The sequence below is a fragment of the Suricata suricatta genome, chromosome 9 (genome assembly GCF_006229205.1).
Source record: "Suricata suricatta isolate VVHF042 chromosome 9, meerkat_22Aug2017_6uvM2_HiC, whole genome shotgun sequence".
Classification (NCBI taxonomy): Eukaryota; Metazoa; Chordata; class Mammalia; order Carnivora; family Herpestidae; genus Suricata; species Suricata suricatta.
The window spans coordinates 24192978-24211601 of record NC_043708.1 but is presented as its reverse complement, the minus strand read 5'-3'; the positions used below and the strand labels follow the sequence as shown (position 1 = coordinate 24211601).

At 47.2% G+C, this 18624-nt stretch overlaps 1 long non-coding RNA gene across 1 annotated transcript; it reads right to left on the bottom strand.

The window, feature by feature from the left end:
• Window positions 1–298: 298 nt before the first annotated feature.
• On the bottom strand, window positions 299–18594 carry LOC115301538. The gene is made up of 3 exons (XR_003913149.1): window positions 18499–18594; window positions 5537–5629; window positions 299–623 (listed from the first exon to the last, which is right to left on the bottom strand). It is a non-coding gene; the product is annotated as an uncharacterized LOC115301538 (long non-coding RNA).
• Window positions 18595–18624: the final 30 nt, after the last annotated feature.

The following is an 18624-nucleotide window of genomic DNA, read 5'->3' as shown; positions in this document are numbered from 1 at the left end:
CACCTCTTCCTGTTTGAGGTTCACCCGAGCCCCGAATACATAGATACCAGTGTTCATTATCTATCGCTGCATAACGCATTATTTCAGTATTTGGTAGCTCATTAATAATAAACACTTATCACGTCACAGTTTCTTTTTTAAAAATTTTTAATGTTTTATTTATTTTTGATACAGAGAGACAGAGCATGAGCAGGGGAGGGGCAGAGACAGAGGGAGACACAGAATCAGAAGCAGGCTCCAGGCTCTGAACTGTCAGCACAGAGCCAGACGCGGGGCTCGAACCCACTAACATGAGATCATGGCCTGAGCTGAAGTCAGAGGCTTAACTGACTAAGCCACCCAGGCGCCCCTCACCTCACAGTTTCTGTGAGCCAGGAACTGGGGAATGCCTTAATGTTCTGGCTCCATGTTTGTTAGAAAGTAGCAAATGTCAGCTAGGCTGCGGTCATCTGAAGGCCTGGCTGAGGCTGTAGGACCTGCTTCTAAGGCCTGTCACTCACAGGGTGGCAAGTTGGTGCTGCCTGTGGACCGGAGGCCTTGGTTCCTTGCCCTGTGGACCATTCCACAGGTCTGCTCGAGTAGCCTCAGGATATAGCAACAGGTTTCCCTTGGGATGAGTGATTCTTGAGAGAGAGAGAGAGAGAGAGAGAGAGAGAGAGAGAGAGAGAGAGGAAGAAATCACAGCATCTTTTATGACTGTATTCGTTTCTTAGGGCTGCTGTAACAAAGTGCCACCAACAGGGTGGCTTACCACAACAGACATCCACTCTCTCATGATTCTGGAAGCCAGAAGTGTGAGATCAAGGTTTTGGCAGGAAACACAATCCAAGAGCAGAAGTGAGGAGTATGGACCCTAGTTCTATCTCTCCCATCAAAGGAGGTAGATTTAGGGTGTGTCCTAATCCATTATGCCCTAGATTACACCTGCAAAGACTCTTCCCCACTAAGGTCACATTCACTGGTACGGGCGGTTAAGGCTTCAGCGCATCCTTACAGTGTACACAGTTAAGCCCACACAATAACCTAGCCTCGGAAGCCACATACCATCATGTTTGTGATAGCAAATGGCTACAAGGGTCAGCCCTGTTCGGGGCGGGAGGGGGCGGGAGGCGCCCCCATCAGGTGAGAACATCAGGAGGTGAGGACCACTGGGGGCCATCTCGGAGGCTGGCTGCTACAGTTTCAGATAGCAGGCTGAGCAGGACACACACCCCATGTGCAGTATTTACAAAGGAAACAATGGAGGCCCAGCTGCACAGCACTTGGGCCCCTCAGCCTATCAAGGATTTCAAAAGGGTCAGAGTGTAGAGAACAGCAGGTTTTGGAAATAGCAACCTTCCCAAAGAGTAAAGCTGTACCGTGAGTTCCACCCTCAGCAGGGTGGGGGCCCTACCACCTTCACCTCAAGCCTCATGATGGGGGTTCCCACGAAGACATTCAGAGCTGTGGGCCTCTGCAGGCCTGTGCCAACAGGGTGCATGGTGCTGGGACTGGGGCAGGGGCCCTGTGAGTGTTTCCCAGGGACCAGAGGCAGGCTTGTCAGGCAAGAGGTCCAGCATGGGGCCATTTTCAGCCCCATAGCGCCTCCTAAAGGGGCAAAGTGGTCTCAGCAGGGGGAAGCTAGACAGGGATGCTGGATTCCCCAGGGGGCTGAGATGCAGATGGGGACCCTCAGGAGGGAGCCTCAAAGATGAGAACCCCTGAAGAACCCGGGAGCCCCACCCTGGCAGCAGCTTTTACTGTCTGCTGGGCCCACAGGGCTGTCAACTCTGCAGTCAGATAAGAATCGCTCTTTTCCCCTGTGTTCATTTCTTCCCCCAAACAATCCCTCCCACTTAGACCTTGGACGCAACCAGCAAGGAAGGGAAGACAGTCAGGTGACTAAACGGACAAAAGCCTGCCTGCCACGGCCCGGTCCCCGAAGGCCAGCAGTCCACACTACATACTTAGAGCAGGAGGAGGAAGATGTTTGTCTCTGAAGGGAGATAAGTGTCCTATCTATGACAGGATGGGTTTTTTTGTTTGAAGATTTTATTTTTAAGTAATCTCGACACCCTATGGGGGGCTTGAACTCACTAGATAAGGTGTCACTATCCCCAGATAAGCACTCTCTCCTGACTGAGCCACCAAGGTGCTTTTAGTCTCTAAATGGATTGTGGAATGACCTTACCTGACCCTGAACAGAGGGGCATCCCCCTCTTGCTGACCAGTTCACGTGGACCCCAAGAGGCAAAACTGGAGTGACATTTTGATTATACCCCCATTCAAAGGATCGGTCTCACTGAGCTGGAACTTTCTCAAGGGGGGTTGGGTCTTCCATTCTGTACCCTGACTCACAGGGGAGGATCCTGAAGAACATTTCGTCCCTCCTTTGTCCATCAGTGAAGGGTGTTAACTATGTTTTTTCCTTCTTATCTGTCTGGAAGTGACACCAAGGAAAAAAAGGAAAAAAAAAAAAAAAGAAGGGACTCCTTGTCCCCAGCCAAACACTCACACCCTCCGGATTCTTCACCCTGTCTTGGCCTGACTTTATCCCTGGAGAGGGGGCAAGGCAGGAGGTCTGCAGGCTGTGGTGCTGGAGGAGAGATTTCTGGGAGACTACAGCTCCGCCTGGAAACAAAAGCTGTTTTTCCGAAAGCTCTGCGCCATCAGCTAAGTGGGGGAGGGGTCTGGGCAAAGCCAGACTGAATATCAGAGGGGAAATCTCCTCTAAAACAATATCTTGGTTCCCCAGGGTTGTTGGGGCTGTGATTTGATCCATGCTTTTAAGGGTCTTACTTGCGATTATTGGGGGGAAAAGTAGAGTTGCCTCTGAGCCCCCCTCTCTCACTGTCCTTGCAGCAAGGGCGGGTGGCTCTGTCCCTTTGTAGGAGTCAGGCTTGTAAAGAAGGGTGGGCCCTGGAGAGAAGGCGTCGGACCACGCAGCAGCTGGGGGTCTGCAGGGAGCTCAGGGTCTTCAGACCATCGCTCTGCTGATCAGACACTGACCAGGAAGCTCTTAGAAAGGACCCAGCCAAGTAGAGGCGTGGGCTGGAATGCAAGTGGAGATGTGAGCCTGGGAAGCAAAGGCATTCCACAATCAGGGCTTCTAGAAGAGCCTGCCTTCCCCAGGCCAGCGGATTCAGGGAGGAGATCCCTGGCTCTCTATATTTCAGTAAAAAGCATTTACCAAGCTAAGGATAACAGTGGTATTTCAGACCTAAACAAGCCTCATTTTTCAGTCTGTTGGAGAGAGGGCTCCTAGCACTCTTTAAGAGATGCTAGGCCTTAAATAAAGTCTGTCACAGGCCACCCATTTCTCTCTCCCTGGTGCCAAGAAGCAGTCTTAACCCCCACCAGGCAATGGCTGCCCTCTTTGGATCAGTTTCCCAAAGAGCTTAATCAGAAGAAGTTGCTGTCACTTTGCCTGGAGCTAACGAGCCCTGGAGGGTCTCCGTGGGAGACCTACCCTAGTGAGAACACAGCTCTTTCTGGAAGCTCACTTTCCCGAGTGTGTTTGGACTGGGGAGTAACTCCAGAGTGTCTGAACTCTGCATGAGTTTAGCATGGCTTCTCAACGCGAGGACTGATGACATTTGGGGCTGGAAGATTCTTTATTGGGGAGGGCTGCCCTGGGCACTGGAGGATGTTTAGGACGTGCCCTCCATCCACAAGATGTCAGGAGCATCCCCTCCTTCCCCTTCCCCTTCACTTTGACAATCAAAACCGCCTCTGCAGATTGCCAAATGTTTCTGGGGACAAAATCACTCCTGATCGAGGACCCCTGGCAGGAAGCGGTGCCCATTCAGTGACGACCCAGCCCCAGAGATTCAGGGCAGAGGGAGGCTGCATACATCCCAAGAGAATTTTCACTGTACACACAAAAAGACCAAGTCTTCATGGTCCTTGCATCAGTGCTCTTTCGGTTGCACCAAGTGACAGAAATTCAATTCTAAATGACTTCAGAGTGGGGGGTGGGTGTCGTCTCTTGTAACTGAGAAGCCCAGGGACTTAGGCACAGTACTGGCTCAGGTCTGATTTGACCCAGGGACTCAAACAATCTTACTGGGACTTGGTTTTATCTTTACCTCTTGATTTTGCTCTTGCAAGTATTCTCTTCTCACAGGGGCAAGATGGCCACCAGTGCTCCAATCTGTACGTTCCCAGTTTGAGATTTGTGGAAAAATTGCCAAGTATTTTCCTTTCTGTGCTTCCAGCAGACATCCCATTGCACTTCATTGCTCTGATTCGGTTGCGGGCCCATCGCCAGGCAGTACTCAAGAGCTGGGGAATGGGATGACCTAACTGGCCAGGCTGTGGTCACATGCCCACCTCTGGATCTAGGGGTAGAGTCAACTCTGTGCAGGACATCCAAGATGGAAAAGTGGGGGGTTCCCAATGGGAGAATTAGGGTACAACTACCAGAGGAGAGGTGAAAGGATCTGGGATGGCAAAAGGCAACAGATAGGTACCCGGCTTCATACTGAAAAGAAGCTCATTGTTGTTAAACACACCAAGGTGAGAGGTAACAGTGTCAGGAGGACCGCTGAATAGCAGCACAAAGCTTGTGCCTCCGTTGTCTGAATCAACCTCCAGGTGACAGACAAAGCTTTCTTACATGTCTCTAAGATAAAGTAACAACTGATATGGTGCATTCAAATGGGTTCTTGGGGCACATGGGTGGCTCAGTCAGTTAAGCATCTGACTTCAGCTCAGGTCATGATCTCACAGTTCATGTGTTCGAGCCCCACATCGGGCTCTGTGCGACAAATCAGAGCCTGGTGCCTGCTTTAGATTCTGTGTCTCCTTCTCTCTCTGCCCCTCCCCTGTGCAGACTCTGTCTGTGTGTCTCTCTCTCAAAAATAAAGATTAAAAAAATAAAAAATAAATGGGTTCTTAAAATGGAGACTATTAGAGTTTCATCAAGATTCTTCCTCCCCTTCTCCCATGGTAACACATTTGTACTTGGGCCCATAGTGGCCCAGCTGGGGACAGCATTTCCTGGCCTCCCTTGCAGCTACATGTGACCATGTGACTAAGTTTGCACTACATGAATAGAAGGGACCAACAGACCTATGTCTTAAGATAGTGGGCCTGCTTCATTGACACTCTTTCCCCTTTCCTTAATGCAGACCATGAACTTGCCTGAGACCCAGCTTTGACCATGCAAGTGAGAAGGACGCCCTAGGGGCTGACAGAGGGAGATGGAACCTGGATCCCTGAATGACCATGTGGACTCTTCTGGAATGAAGAGAACCTCAAGTAAGAAAAAAGTTTGTCTTTTCTAAGCCACTGAATGATTGCATTTCATCTATTTTGTGATCAAGTTTTTTTCATATTCTAATACTTCTGAAATTCATTGTGTCATTGGCTCTACAGTGCTCATTCGGGACCACCTTGAGTCAGGCCCCAGGAAAATATTTTCATGGGACTCCTGTCTATGCAACAAACTAACTAAAATCAGTGCACTACAAAATGCACAAGTCCATATGCAGTATAGTGATTTATCAATGAAGATTTAGAATAAAGGGTAGAGAAGACCTGCTTATGTACTTACTGTCCAATCAGTGCACATGAGGGGTCCTTGTGGCCAGGTACCATCTCTTCGTGCTGAGATCCAGAAGCCACCTTCATACTTTTCTATCTGCCACTAGGAGAAAACAACAGTGACATCTCATTATGTTGACTAAACAGTGGGCACCTAATATCACCTTTTAAGAACATTTGTGTCAATGCCCTAGTTCAGCCTTTACCTGCCTTTGTCACACACTATTGATTATTTAATGTTTGGTGAGGCTTCCTCTCCCTTCTAGAAATTGCATATCATGTAGAAGTGACATTTTGTATTCATTGGATAGAAATCCCATGAATTTCCAGTCCCAGACACCTTCATTGGCCTAAATAAGTAACAGTGGTAACAGAACATTTGGCTTTGAACTTAGAACACACTTCGACCACAGAAGCCAGTTTCTACCGTTTCTTTCACCACACGAAGAAGATATAAAGGGAGTCGCTGACTTGTTTTCCAGACTTAGGGTAGGACCCATCGCTGAGGAATCATGTTTTCCAAAGCAGCGGTGTGAGGGTCAAGTGTCTGCTGCCACCAACCCTTGTACCTCAGTCCTAGAGACTGCCAGCCGCACCTGTGCACATGCACCTGCAGTTGGGGAGTCCTCCCCTGGCGCACCTCTACCCTCTACCCCCGACCCCCATAGTGCCTTGGGTGCTCCAAGTGGGGGCCCTTAGGTCCGCATCATCCGATGGGTCGGGGCCAATGAGTGGTCTGGGCTTCAGGGAGGAAGAGGATGAGAAAAGCCTGGGAGGGGAGGGTTCAACAAAGAGGTACAGTATTGCTGGCTGGCAGAACTTGGGTTAGGGTGATGCCCCCGCCCCCCACCAGGCCAAGAACTTCACCTTGGGAACTGCTGAGAGACCATGAGCCAAGGGGGACAGCAAGGTAGCCATGAATGGGTGAGCAACAGGCCATAAGATGTGCACGATAAACATTATACAGAAACAGCAAAAGCAGAATTTGGGTGTCTCAGTCGGCTAAGCACCCAACTCTGGATTTTGGTTCAGGTCCCAATCTCTCAGCTAGTGAGATCGAGCCCCGCCCTGGGTGCTTGAGATTCTCCCTCTGCCCCTCTCCTGCTCGCTCTCTCTCTCTCTCTAAATAAATCAATTAATTTAAAAAAAAAACAGCAAAAGGGACAAGGTTCTAAGTGAGAAATGGCAGCCTGTCAACAGACCCTTATATCAAAATTAGTTTAAGGCCAATCTTACAAAAAAAAGCTATTCCATCTGTTACTGTAACTCCAGTCATCATCCAATAGAGAGAGCTTCAAAGCTCCCCCTCTTAGATGGATCCAACCCAAAGTTTGAGAGATGGGTTAGGGATGCCTAAACTGAGGGCAGACTTTGTTGTTGGGGTTGGGTCTTTGGTGGAGTTATTCATACTACGACACCTTCTTAATGCCCAAGTCATGACCATTTAGTGACACCCACTGGACTTTCCAAGGACAGGACACAAGACAGCATGCCTTTTGTTGTCATATTTTTGTGCCAATGGTGAGTGGGTTGCGGCACGAGCAGGAGCCCTGCTTTTCCTGGTTTCAGCAGTGCTGTTGTTTGTCACTCCCTGCATATGAAGGATCCTTCTGGTAAGATCAAGAAAGTGCCAGCATCAAACTTGAAGAAAGAGTGTCCATGGCTTGGAAAAAATCCCAGACATAACAGTGAAACACTCTTTTAAGATATGCTGCATCACGAGTGCTCTTGGTGTGAAGAATGATATTGTTGGGGGAAATAGCATCGATTCTGAGATGAGCAGACGTTCAGAAGAGTTGGCCTCCGATGGAAAAGGGGATTTGGTTGATGCTAGACGTCGGTGAGCACATTCACATCAGCGAGTCACCTCTATCCCCATTTTTTCTGATTCTAGAACTGGCCTCATCAGGCTGAATTTGCCACTGTAACTAACGACAAGGTGGCACACCAGGATGCGCTCTGTCAGTTCTAGGGCTCGTGTTTATGCTGGAGACACAAGGTGGCATGATGTGTGGGCACAGAACCACTCCCAAGAAAGACTCCGCCAACCTACGAAAACCAAATCGATGTGACCGAGCTGCTGTGATTTCTTCCAGCTCTCCCTTTAGAGAATAACAGACACATGACAGTTTGCAAAGCACTTTTATTTCTATTTATTTTATCCCATTGCATTCTCACAACCTGGGAAGAAGGGCAGACATCATCATCACTCCATTTTATAAATGAGAAATAGCAGCACAGAGAGGTAAAGAGACTTTCTCAGGGGTCCCTAGCTTGTAAGTGACAGGACCTGGATTCAAGTGAGATCTTTAATGCCACATTCTGGGCTCTGTCCACTGCACAGTGAGGTCTACTTTTAGGGAAATCTTGTTTCTATTTTTGTTTTTTGCATTATCTAGCTCTAAATACATTTGGCCTTTGAACTGTGAGGGGGCTGGAGTGCCAACCCCTGCACAAAGATCAAGTGTAACTCTTTTTTTTTTTTTAATGTTTTATTTATTTTTGATAGACAGAGCATGAGAGGGGGAGGGGCAGAGAGAGAAGGAGACACAGAACCAGAGGCAGGCTCCAGGCTCTGAGCTAGCCGTCAGCACAGAGTCTGACGCAGGGCTCGAACCCACAAATGTGAGATCTGACCTGAGCCAAAGTCAGAGACCCAACCAACTGAGCCACCCAGGCACCCCTCAAGTGTAACTCTTGACCCCTCCCAGAGGTAACTAGCAATACTGTTGACTGGAAGCTTTAGCAGTATCATAAACTGTTGATTAACACATTTTATATATTGTACATATTATTTACTGTATTTGTATAATAAAGTAAGCTAGAGAGGAGAAAATGTTATTAAGAAAATCTTAAGGACAAGAAAATACATTAATAACACTCTATTGTATTTATCCCAAAAATCTGTGTATAAATGGACTCATGCAGGGGCACCTGGCTGGCTCAGTTGGCATGGGGTTCTTGATCTTGGGGTTGTAAGTTCAAGCCCCACATTAGGTGTAGAGATTACTTTAAAAAATAAACGCTTAAAATAAATCAATAAATTAAACAAACAAAAAATAAATTGACTCATGCAGTCAATGTGTTGTTCAAGCGTCAACCATAGTTTGTTTTGTGTTCATTTTTGGGAGGTGGAGGAGGAGGCTGATGGTATGGAGGTTTCTTAGAGTCTACAGAGAAAATTCTTGCAGAGCAAGAACACCAACTGACAACACAGTGTTGAATTTTGAACTGCAACCATTGCTAATTTCTCTTAAAATGGCATTCTCACAGATTGCCCAGGAGATGGGAGCTTTTCATGTATTATATTCCTTATGGAAATATGAGGTGCCTTTAAGAAGGAGGTGAGAAGTCTTTACCTCATTTTCTGGTTACACAAGAAACCAATACTCCTGAGTTTTATTAATTATGCGATGGAGTTTCCAGACCACCATCGACAGCTCCCACCTCAAGAATTGGTGTGTTTGCATCGACTGACACACTTTTGTTATTTTCTATTGATGTGGGGAAGTTTTGAGGTTTGTTTTTTAAGGCTTATTTATTTTTGAGAGAAAGTGCAAGCAGGGGAGGGGCAGAGAGAGGGGGACAGAGGATCCAAATAGGGCTCATGCTAACAGCAGCGATCCTGATGCAGGACTTGAACTCACAGACCACAAGATCATGACCTGAGCTGAAGTCAGACACAACCAACCAAGTCACTGAGGTGCCCCAGAAGTTTTCAGTTTCATTTGTTTTGTTCTGTGGGAGTTGGTTTGTTTGGGTGAAGAGCTCCCTGTGGAGAAAGAGCAAGGAAGGAACTGATGAACTGTCAGCCTCCATCTTGGCCTCAGAGACTCCTTCCCAGCTCCAGTAAGGGATGAGTTGGGTGAAAGAGGAGTAATCGTGTAAGGCTTTGAGCGTCTAAAGATACGAACAGTTTTGCTTCGGGTAACAGAGTACAGCCAATCAGCAAGAAGGTCATTCGTTCCCCAGTGTCCCATCCTGCCCTCCACTTTGGCACGTTGGTGACTTGGGAGAGAAGGCTGTGCCCAGCAGAACAGGAGAAACCATTGTAAAAACACTGTTCTCACAGAGGACACACACGCTGATGAGGCATTGTTCTGTAAGGGGATGTTAAGAGTGGACCACCAACGGGGAGGTTGCAATGGGAGGGCATTGTGATCTGCCATGAACCAGATCCCTCAAGGGCATCCACAAATCACTGAAGAGGAGTTAGTGGTAGGAGGGGACCAGAAGACAGTTCTACAGGCCCACAGAGGGCTCAGAACTAAGGAAATTTAGGTCTGGATGTCAATATGAAGACCCACAGGCTGGTGAGGTCTGGAAGTGGGATGTTGTGAAACGCTGGATTTTATTCTTTTACTATGTCACTCAACCTTCTGTCTTTACTGCAGCCACCCTGAAACATGCTTATAGTGCAGACTCTTTCAAGTGCAGTTATTTGGGGCAGGCATCCCCACAGCTGATTACCCTGTCTCCCCCCACCTTTCCAGGAAGGGCCCTAGTAGGGGGGGTACCGCTCCGAAACTCTTCCTGGGGTAGCAGCTGGAGAAGTCAGGCTGCAGGGTTTGGGGTAGGAGGAAAACAGGTTTTGTCCTATATTAAGGCAGAGCACCAGATACGATTTACTAACGGCTTCTGACTGACTAGGTTATTAGGCAATGATTTTTGCTATTTCAACTGACATTGGAATGAGAGGTAATACAGGGTATAAACTGCAGGGGAAAGGATTTAGATTAGAGCAATAAAGGATTTCCTAACATCAAAGGGAAACAGGCCCTCTGCTCTTGGTCCATTCCTAAAGGTAAACAGAGACCTCCCTGGTCCACCAGTCCCCCAGGTCTAGTTGAAGGGCTAGACACATCTCTCCCTGAACTCCCACCCTCTACCTGAACTCACTGCTCTGCTGTCTCTGTTCCTAGTTCTCATTACAGTACTTCACAGAGCCAACTGGTGACCTGCTCAGGAGTAGAAACTGTGTTATTCTTTGCCGTGCCCCTGACCCTTAGGAGACACATAGCACATGGTACATGTTGGTTGGTTTGATCATAAGTAAAAGCTGCCTGAGGACAAGAGTATGCTTGTGCTCAGTAGAGTGGTGGGTATTAGCACTTTTGGAGCCTCATCTGTGGAGCGAGCCAGCAAGAGCTACCGAGAAGCCTAGAAGCCATGTGAGGGTACAATCAAGAACAAGAAGGCAAACATCAATACAGCGTCTGCTCTTGTCTGGTCCTCCTCTCCCTTCTGCCCCCTTTATTCTGTCTCCTGTTGAGTCTGGAAGCAAAGGTCAGATGCTCGTGAACACAATAGGTCTGGATGATTTCTTGAGAATGGCAAAAGATCCCAAGGAACTAGACAGTGGAGACGATGAGCAAGACACCAGTTCCGCACTAGGATCTGGGGAAGGTGAGCAAAAAACCACAGTGTGCTAACAGAAGGTGGCAGGAGAGAACGCTAGTGTCACTGTACAGCTGCTCCCAAGGGCTTCTTCTTTCCTTTGTGGATTCCAGATACAGCCCACTCAGGAAAGGCAGCTAATGAGGGCGCACGGGGTGTGCACTAAAGCTGCCAGGAACAGTTACTTCACGCGAGCCCTGGTGCCTTCCCGGGGAAGATGTGACACCAATCCACCAAGCAAACCAACTCAAGGGAAAGGGGCGACTCAAACCTTAGGCTCTGTCTAGCAACCGTCTTTCTGGTGGGAAAGAACTTGGCTCAAGTGATCAAAAGACTCCGTGCTGCAAGATCTGGAACATTCTAAAGTCCCTCCTTAAGGGGGCAGAGGCTGATGGTACTTGCTGCAAAGTAGACAAAGAAAGGCAAGGGCTTCTTTTAAACTGGAATGTGCAGACTAGAGGTGGGAAGGCTGTGAGCATCTCAGCAGCAATTATGCAGAAAGACCGCAGTACAGACGCAGGGCAGCGCCACCCCGCCCGACAACACGGGCGGTGTCACTCTCCACACGAGCTGGAGAAGAGCTGCTAATTACTGAGATGCCAATAGGAGTGATGTCTTAAAAGTGATTTTGAACTGATTGCAGCTATTTGAACTGATTGTAGCTATAAGCTGTAAAGAAGGGCTCTAAATAAAAGTGAAAAGTCCTTTGATCAAACACAAAGGAACCCTTGCAAAGAAAGATATCTCTATTTTTCATACACAGCCTAGCTGTCTGTTTCACACATGTAAACAACTGATTTATACACATCTACTCAACACAGAAGTTCCCTGAGACAGGGACCACACTTGTTCTTCCTTATGACTCTTTCCAGTATCTGGTACAGGGTCCCGTATATAGAGGATGCTTACTGAATTGAATTTAATGGAAGCAGTTGCGATGTTAACAGTTTGATCAGGTGTCTGTCACTTTTTATGATGATGGGCTACTATGAAATGAATACTAGGGTGAAGCAATACAAAAGGCCATTTTAATAACCTTAAGCTCAGGAAAACATACCTATTTTTCTGGAGGCCCCAAAGAAATATGCAAATACAGTCACTCTTGAAAGCCAACCACTCTACATTCCCCAACAGAGACCCTGTTGATTGTGCTGAGTTGCTAGGCAACCACTTGGCAATTCCCTGTGTAATAGAGATGAACCTGTCATCCGCTTTCTTGGCTATGTGTGACATGAGGAAACAACAGGTAAAGGACAGCCAAGAACACCTGCCCCTGGATGACACAATCACTCCCAAAACCTGATGACACGAGAAAATCCCCATGCCCTGTCAGAAAGTGCTGGAGGGAGAATTTCGTGAAACTATTAGTACAAGACATTCTGGTGACTTTTCTTGGATTTACCCTGTGGGTTAGCCTGTTATCCCTGTCCACAAAGCAGGGGACCAGCAGCACTGCCGTTCTGCATGTGGATGGCTGTCAGTTCAGTCAGGGCTCCCGATCAGCGTGCCCTGTTAACTCCAGCTGTGGCGAGATTTTACCAGATAAAAGCAGTCTTTTAAGTCTTAGAAGGGACACATCATTGTCTCAAAGAAACCAAAGTTCTGGGTGAATAAACTACACTTTTTTATACCTGCAGAAAATGTTCTGAGTAATTTCTTTCTCTGGATGTGACTTCCCAAACATCTTAGGCAAATGAGTTCCCTTGTAAAGGCTCCACACCACTGTAGGTATTGACATCATTTTCTTTGAAACAGGCTGAAAACCCAACGACGCACTGGAGAACGAATAAGGAATGCCTCAAAGCTTCTCTGGCATTAAGAAAAATGGAAATCAAATTTAAATGCCACTTCAAATTTGGAAGGCCAAACGTACTAATCTTTTTCTTTTTCTTTTCTTTTCTTTTATTTTTTGAGACAGTGCGAGCAAGGGAGGGTCAGAGAAAGAGGGAGATACAGAGTCTGAAGCAGGCTCCAGGCTCTGAGCTAGCTGTCAGCAGAGCCTGACGTGGGGCTCAAACCCACGAAACATGAGATCATGACCTGAGCTGAAGCCAGATGCTTAACCGACTGAGCCACCCAGGTGCCCCAGTACTAATCTTTTTCATGTGAAATTTCAAAAGGACCACCTCCCAGATTAAATATATATCCCTACTCCCACAAATATATTTGAAACTTAAGAAATTGTTTGCTTTTCGGTCTCCTGTTTGAGACTAAATGTTGAGATTTTTGACTCTAGGATCAGGCAATCAGTTGGAGAGAGAAGAGCTTCTGAATTGAGATAAAATCAACCAGGTGGTTTTGACGAACAGTGGGGTAAGGCTTCCATTGACCTCTGGTGCCCATTTACCCAACCTGTTGTGATACTGACATAAACAATGCCCGCTGCCCCCAACCCCGTGGAGGGAGACACCAGCCAGGCCCGCCCAGTGCCAGAAGGAGTGGTGGTGTGTGAAGTTCTGGGCTTGTCTCTGTCCACAAAGTAAAGCCAAGTCATCTCCACTGACTGCTGGGTTTCATGAGGTTCTCCCTGGAATTCCAAATAAAGTCAGCCATTCCAGTAGAGCCCGTCAAACCTTTGGGAGGAGGATTCAAGGGCATTCTGGAGCAAATGCTCAGAACAGAAAAGACCTCCAGTGACTGGGGAGGGGATTGGGGAAGTATAGTAGGAACAAAGGGGGCTCTGGAATTTCTTTGCCAGAATAACTAAGTGTGGAGCAGAACATGGCAGCAGAAACCTTCACTCCACCTTTCAACAAGCCCCGGTGATGCAGTTGTGTGCGAGAGGACTGGACGTGGACAGAGCAGAGCATGTCAGGGAACTGACAAAAGAGATCTCCAGTCCGTTCTTGCACCAGTGGCCACCTAAGTGACTCACTTCCGTGGCTGGTAAAGTCTTCCTTTTCTAGAGCCTGGCCAGTGATGTGTGGGTGCATTGTTAGATTTTCAGGAATCTGGGGTCCCACTGATGACAACTCGGTTGAATACTTACTATGCAGTGTTTTTTGCTTTGTGGGAGAAAAACCTTAGACGTAATCTCTTCCCTGAAGGAGCTTAGACTCCAGTGGGGAAGACAGATAGGTACCCAAGAAATTACCGTACAAACCAGTCTTGATCAAGTCATAAGAGACAGCAAGTGTTTAATCTGGGGAATAACTAATGTCTGTGTAGAGGCTACTTCTGATCTTGGGCTTTGTAGCCAGCTTCCTATTACTCAAGTGTCGGGTTCTACTAAAAGCCCCAGCTCCATCTGGCTTTCTGCTGGAGTGGCCAGTGTCCCCTGCCTTTTGGCAATTCCGTGCTCGGGAACACAGCTAGGATCTGAGGGCTATTTATAGAAGGGAGGAGAGCCGATAAGGCAAGATATGAGATGTGGCCACAGAGAACCTACAAGTTAAAAATCAAATGGTTCCACGCAAAGGGGGAAATAGAACAGCTTTCTGGGCCATCTAGCAAAAGAGCAGTTGTGAGCATAAGTCAAAAACTTCCTATTCAGGGGCACCTGGATGGCTCAGTTGGTTAAGCGTCTGACTTTGGCTCAGGTCATGATCTCGCAGTTTGTGAGTTTGAGCCCTGCGTCAAGCTCTGTGCAGGCAGCTTGGAGCCTGGAGCCTGCTTCAGATTCTGTGTGTGTCTCTCTCTTTCTCTCTCTCTGTGCCCTCTCCTGCTCGTGCTCTATCTCTCTCTCAAAAAATAAATAAGCAATTAAAAAAAACCTTCCTATTCAGTGGGGGGAGAAGACACTTTCAAAATATCTCCACTTAAAGGATTCTAGATAGATCTACCAGGTAAAAGGCAGTTGCTGAGCAGTTTGGAAACATGTGGTTTGAAACCCACATTACCTTCCCCCCGCCCCCCCCAAAACATCTCTACCACAGGCAGAGTAGAGGACCAAATGGAGGGGTTTTTTGCAAAGTGTGCCTCTCTGGTGGCAGTCTCCATTCCTGGCATCCTTTCCCACTGGCCCCCCCACAGCAGGAGCGGGGGTGGTGGGACCACTTCCATGTTAACTTGGAGCCCTTCCAGCAGGATGCCTAAAAGCAAGGACTGTGGAATTCAAATCCAGCCTCGGCTACTTGCTACCAGGGCCCTGGTCAAGTGGCCTGTCAAGTGACATGGCCTCTTTACCATAGCTTCCTTCTCTGTAAAATGAAAATAATGCCACCATGACGGTCTCATGGGACTCTGAGAATTAAATTAGTAAATCTAGGCGAAACACTTAAGACAGTGTCTGGCAAATGGTAAGCGCTCTGTGTTAGTGGTTATGAAAAAAATCTATCGGGTTCTAGAGTATTTGCATGTTGAGCAATTTAACTTAAAGGAATTTCAAGTACTGGCCAGAAGATGGACAGCTGTTTGGGAGGGACTTCCATTGCCCCTGAAATCAGACCTGTGCCTATATATTAACGTCCTGATTGTAACCCAAATGTTATCCATTGGTGTTCCCACTCCTCCAGATAGCCCCTAATATGAGCCCAATACCAGCCTGGCTGAGCGGGACCTACTCACCTGACTGCTAAGAAAAAAAGGAGCCTGCATCCCGCTATCAGCCACTTCTGCCCCTGCCAGCCTGGGAGCTGTAGGTCCCTCTGCCCCTGCACAGGCTGGAGCCTGCGACTGCTTCTCTTACTCACTCACGGCTCTGGGACTCCGCAGCATACACACACCTACCATCCCAGCAAATCCTCTTGTAACGCTGAAGGGGTCAGTGCTAATAACACTGGCTTCAGACTAGAGGGAAACTACTTTACGGATGCCCAGAGTAAGGTTTGTAAAAATAAATAGATGGTTCTCAAATGCTAGTCCTTGGGATGATGTTTCCACTGGTCCCCAGCAAAATTTGAAAAATAAGAATCACACAACGAATTCTTCATAAGGTAGAAATTATTTAATTTTTAAGTCTTGAGATTATGGCCTATCTTCTTTCCTGTGCGTGTGTGGGAGAAGATGTTAAAATGCTCTTCTTTTATAAAATGATACTGATAGGAGCTGGGATTTGAAACTGATCTTTCGAATACTTTCACCGCTACGATACTATTTTAATGTCTTTAAAATCGTTTTTAGCGAACTTTAATTTTAAATTCAACTTTGAATATTAAAATACGCATCAAACAACTATTTATAAATATTTTAAATTATATGCTATATCGTATACTTGAAAACATCTTCAAACGAAACTCAGCACAAGGGGTTGACTCTTCATGGCGTCCTTATGGGAAGTGGTACCGAAAAGGCAAGCCCTCACGTGCAAGGGGGAGGAACGCCTTGATGAAGCAGTCTGGGTCCAAGTGCAGCTTCTGCCTCCAGACTGGCACTCTGTGACAGGAGAAAGGACAAGAAGCCAATTTGCCAAGCCTTGAGTGTACCATTTAGGGGAGCAGGTCGCCCCCTGCCGGCGGCAGGTGGTGGCAAAATGAATCTTGAACTACAACTGGCGCTCAGGACTCCAATTGGAAAGAATTCTACCGCAAAAAGAAAAATTGTGCTTTGAAACCCACTCTCTGTCACAGACACCTAAACTCACAGTTAGGCTCTTCTATCAGCAAAGATTAAAGAACTCGTGGCACCAGGAAATGATCAACATGGATGCTATAAACCCTGGTGAATTAACAAAGCCAGGACATTTTTTTACATTGGTTTGGCTGTATAAGAATACTACCTATTTTCACGAACTGCTTATTTTGTATCACTAATTATATAGAACGATACTCAATAAAAATTAAGCCCATCAGTAAATTGGTCTAATTCATTCGGTTCCATTAGCAAACTTGTCTTTGACGTTCAAGTCATTGATACAGCATGGGTGTCTGCTCATAGGACAGGTAAAATCAGGACAGTCTGGTTTACTTGCACCTTTGGAGGACTAAAATAATCCTCATGCATTGGCTTATTTAATTAATTCTCTTTTGCCTGGTGTACTTTGTGTCCTTATCTACTTCCATTCTTGTAAATCCAACTTTCAGCTGTCCTTTTTTTTTAATTTTAAACTTTAAAAAAAAAACATTTATTTTGAGAGACAAAATACAAGCAGGAGCAGGGGCAGAGAGAGAGGGAGACACAGAAACTGAAGCAGGTTCCAGGCTCTGTGGAGCCCGATGCGGGGCTCAAACCCACAAACGATGAGAGCACAACCTGGGCTGAAGTCCGACCCTTAAGCGACTGAGCCACCCAGGTGCCCCTTATCCCTCTTTCTTAAAGCTTTACCTCCTGCTCTCTTCCTTCTCCAACAACAAACAAAAAGCTGAAGGTTATTTTTTTTCCTCCCTTGATTTTATTAATTAGAATTTGCTCAGGATCCTCTGGCATTTATCACATTCTCCTATAATTAGAGCATGTCTTTCCCATATCAGATTCTAAGCTCTCTGAAGACAAAGGGGGTTTTATCCCGCCCCCAAAAGAGCAATATGGCTAATGGTTAAGATCTTGGATTTAGCAGCTTGTGTCGAGAGCATAAACCTCAGTGCCCTCGTCTATCAACTGCAAATGATACTAACACCAACCTCATACATTTGCAAGAAGCATCATAAGAGAATGCAAGTAAAGCTGCCTGGCTCTTAATTACTAGATAATTGTTAACTATTGTTTTCGCTCCCTCCGTCCCCTAAACAAAAGCTTTACATGCTGTAGGCATTCAGTTATTATTTGTTGGCGGGCTTATGCTAATCAATACATTCATATGAAATAATTCATTAGCATTAACGGTGTCTAGAGGACTAACGTGATTAACCGTGACCTAGCAGCGTTTACAGAGGCTTGGATTACCAACACCGGGCGATTTCCCTGTGCTGTGACCTACATCAGCGCCGTCGAATACAACTTTCCGTGAAGCTGGCAATGCGGTATAATCTGCGCTGTCCAAGAAGGTAGCCATTCGTCACATGAGGTCATCGACGGTTTGAACTGTGGTTAGTGCAACTCACAAAATGAAATTTTTAAATTAGTTCAATACCCCCTAGTCATTAGTGGCTACCCTACTAGACAGGGCAGCTCTAGAACTTGCCTCCACCTGCCTCTTTAAATTCACCTGAGAAGGGGTTTTTTCTTTCTTTCTTCCTTTTGAGAATGAATTTCTTCTAATCCAGTTAGCAACCCTCACTGATCTGACGCAAGACAACCGATCCCAATCCCTTTTTTTTCTTTAGGTGTTACACGTGTGCTCATTGTGCCACTTTACCGAAAGATGGCAGGAGAGCCTGTACCCATATACAACTCAGCAGTTCGGACAGTGGCACCAGACAAAGGGAATCATATATCAAATGACATGAAACGATCCAACAGAAACACTGATCGCGTCCCTGCCTCGTGGAGGACCGTCTCTAGAGGTGACGGGAATGCAGGCAGGCGTGGCAAAAACGTGAGCAGCGCGAGGAGCTCTCACACACGCCTCCGGCAGACCCAGACGGCAGCTGGTGCGCCAGTCCCCCCGCCCACGCCTGAAGCCACCACCGCGGCCTCACGTGCACGTCTGCCGGCCTGTCCCGGGCCCCAACGCTAAGGGTGTCCCTGCGTACACACAGAGAGAGCCTGCTCGCTGTGGCCAATCTCCACCGGTTCCCACAGGAGAATCACGCCACCTACCGTCTGTTAGGAGCCCGCCCACCTGCCGCTCCTTCAAACCCCGCCTCAAAGCCGTGCCCCCCACGGCTCCTCGTTCAAGGTCCCTTGTACAAGATGGCGGCGAGCCCGCGGAATCAACCATAGAGA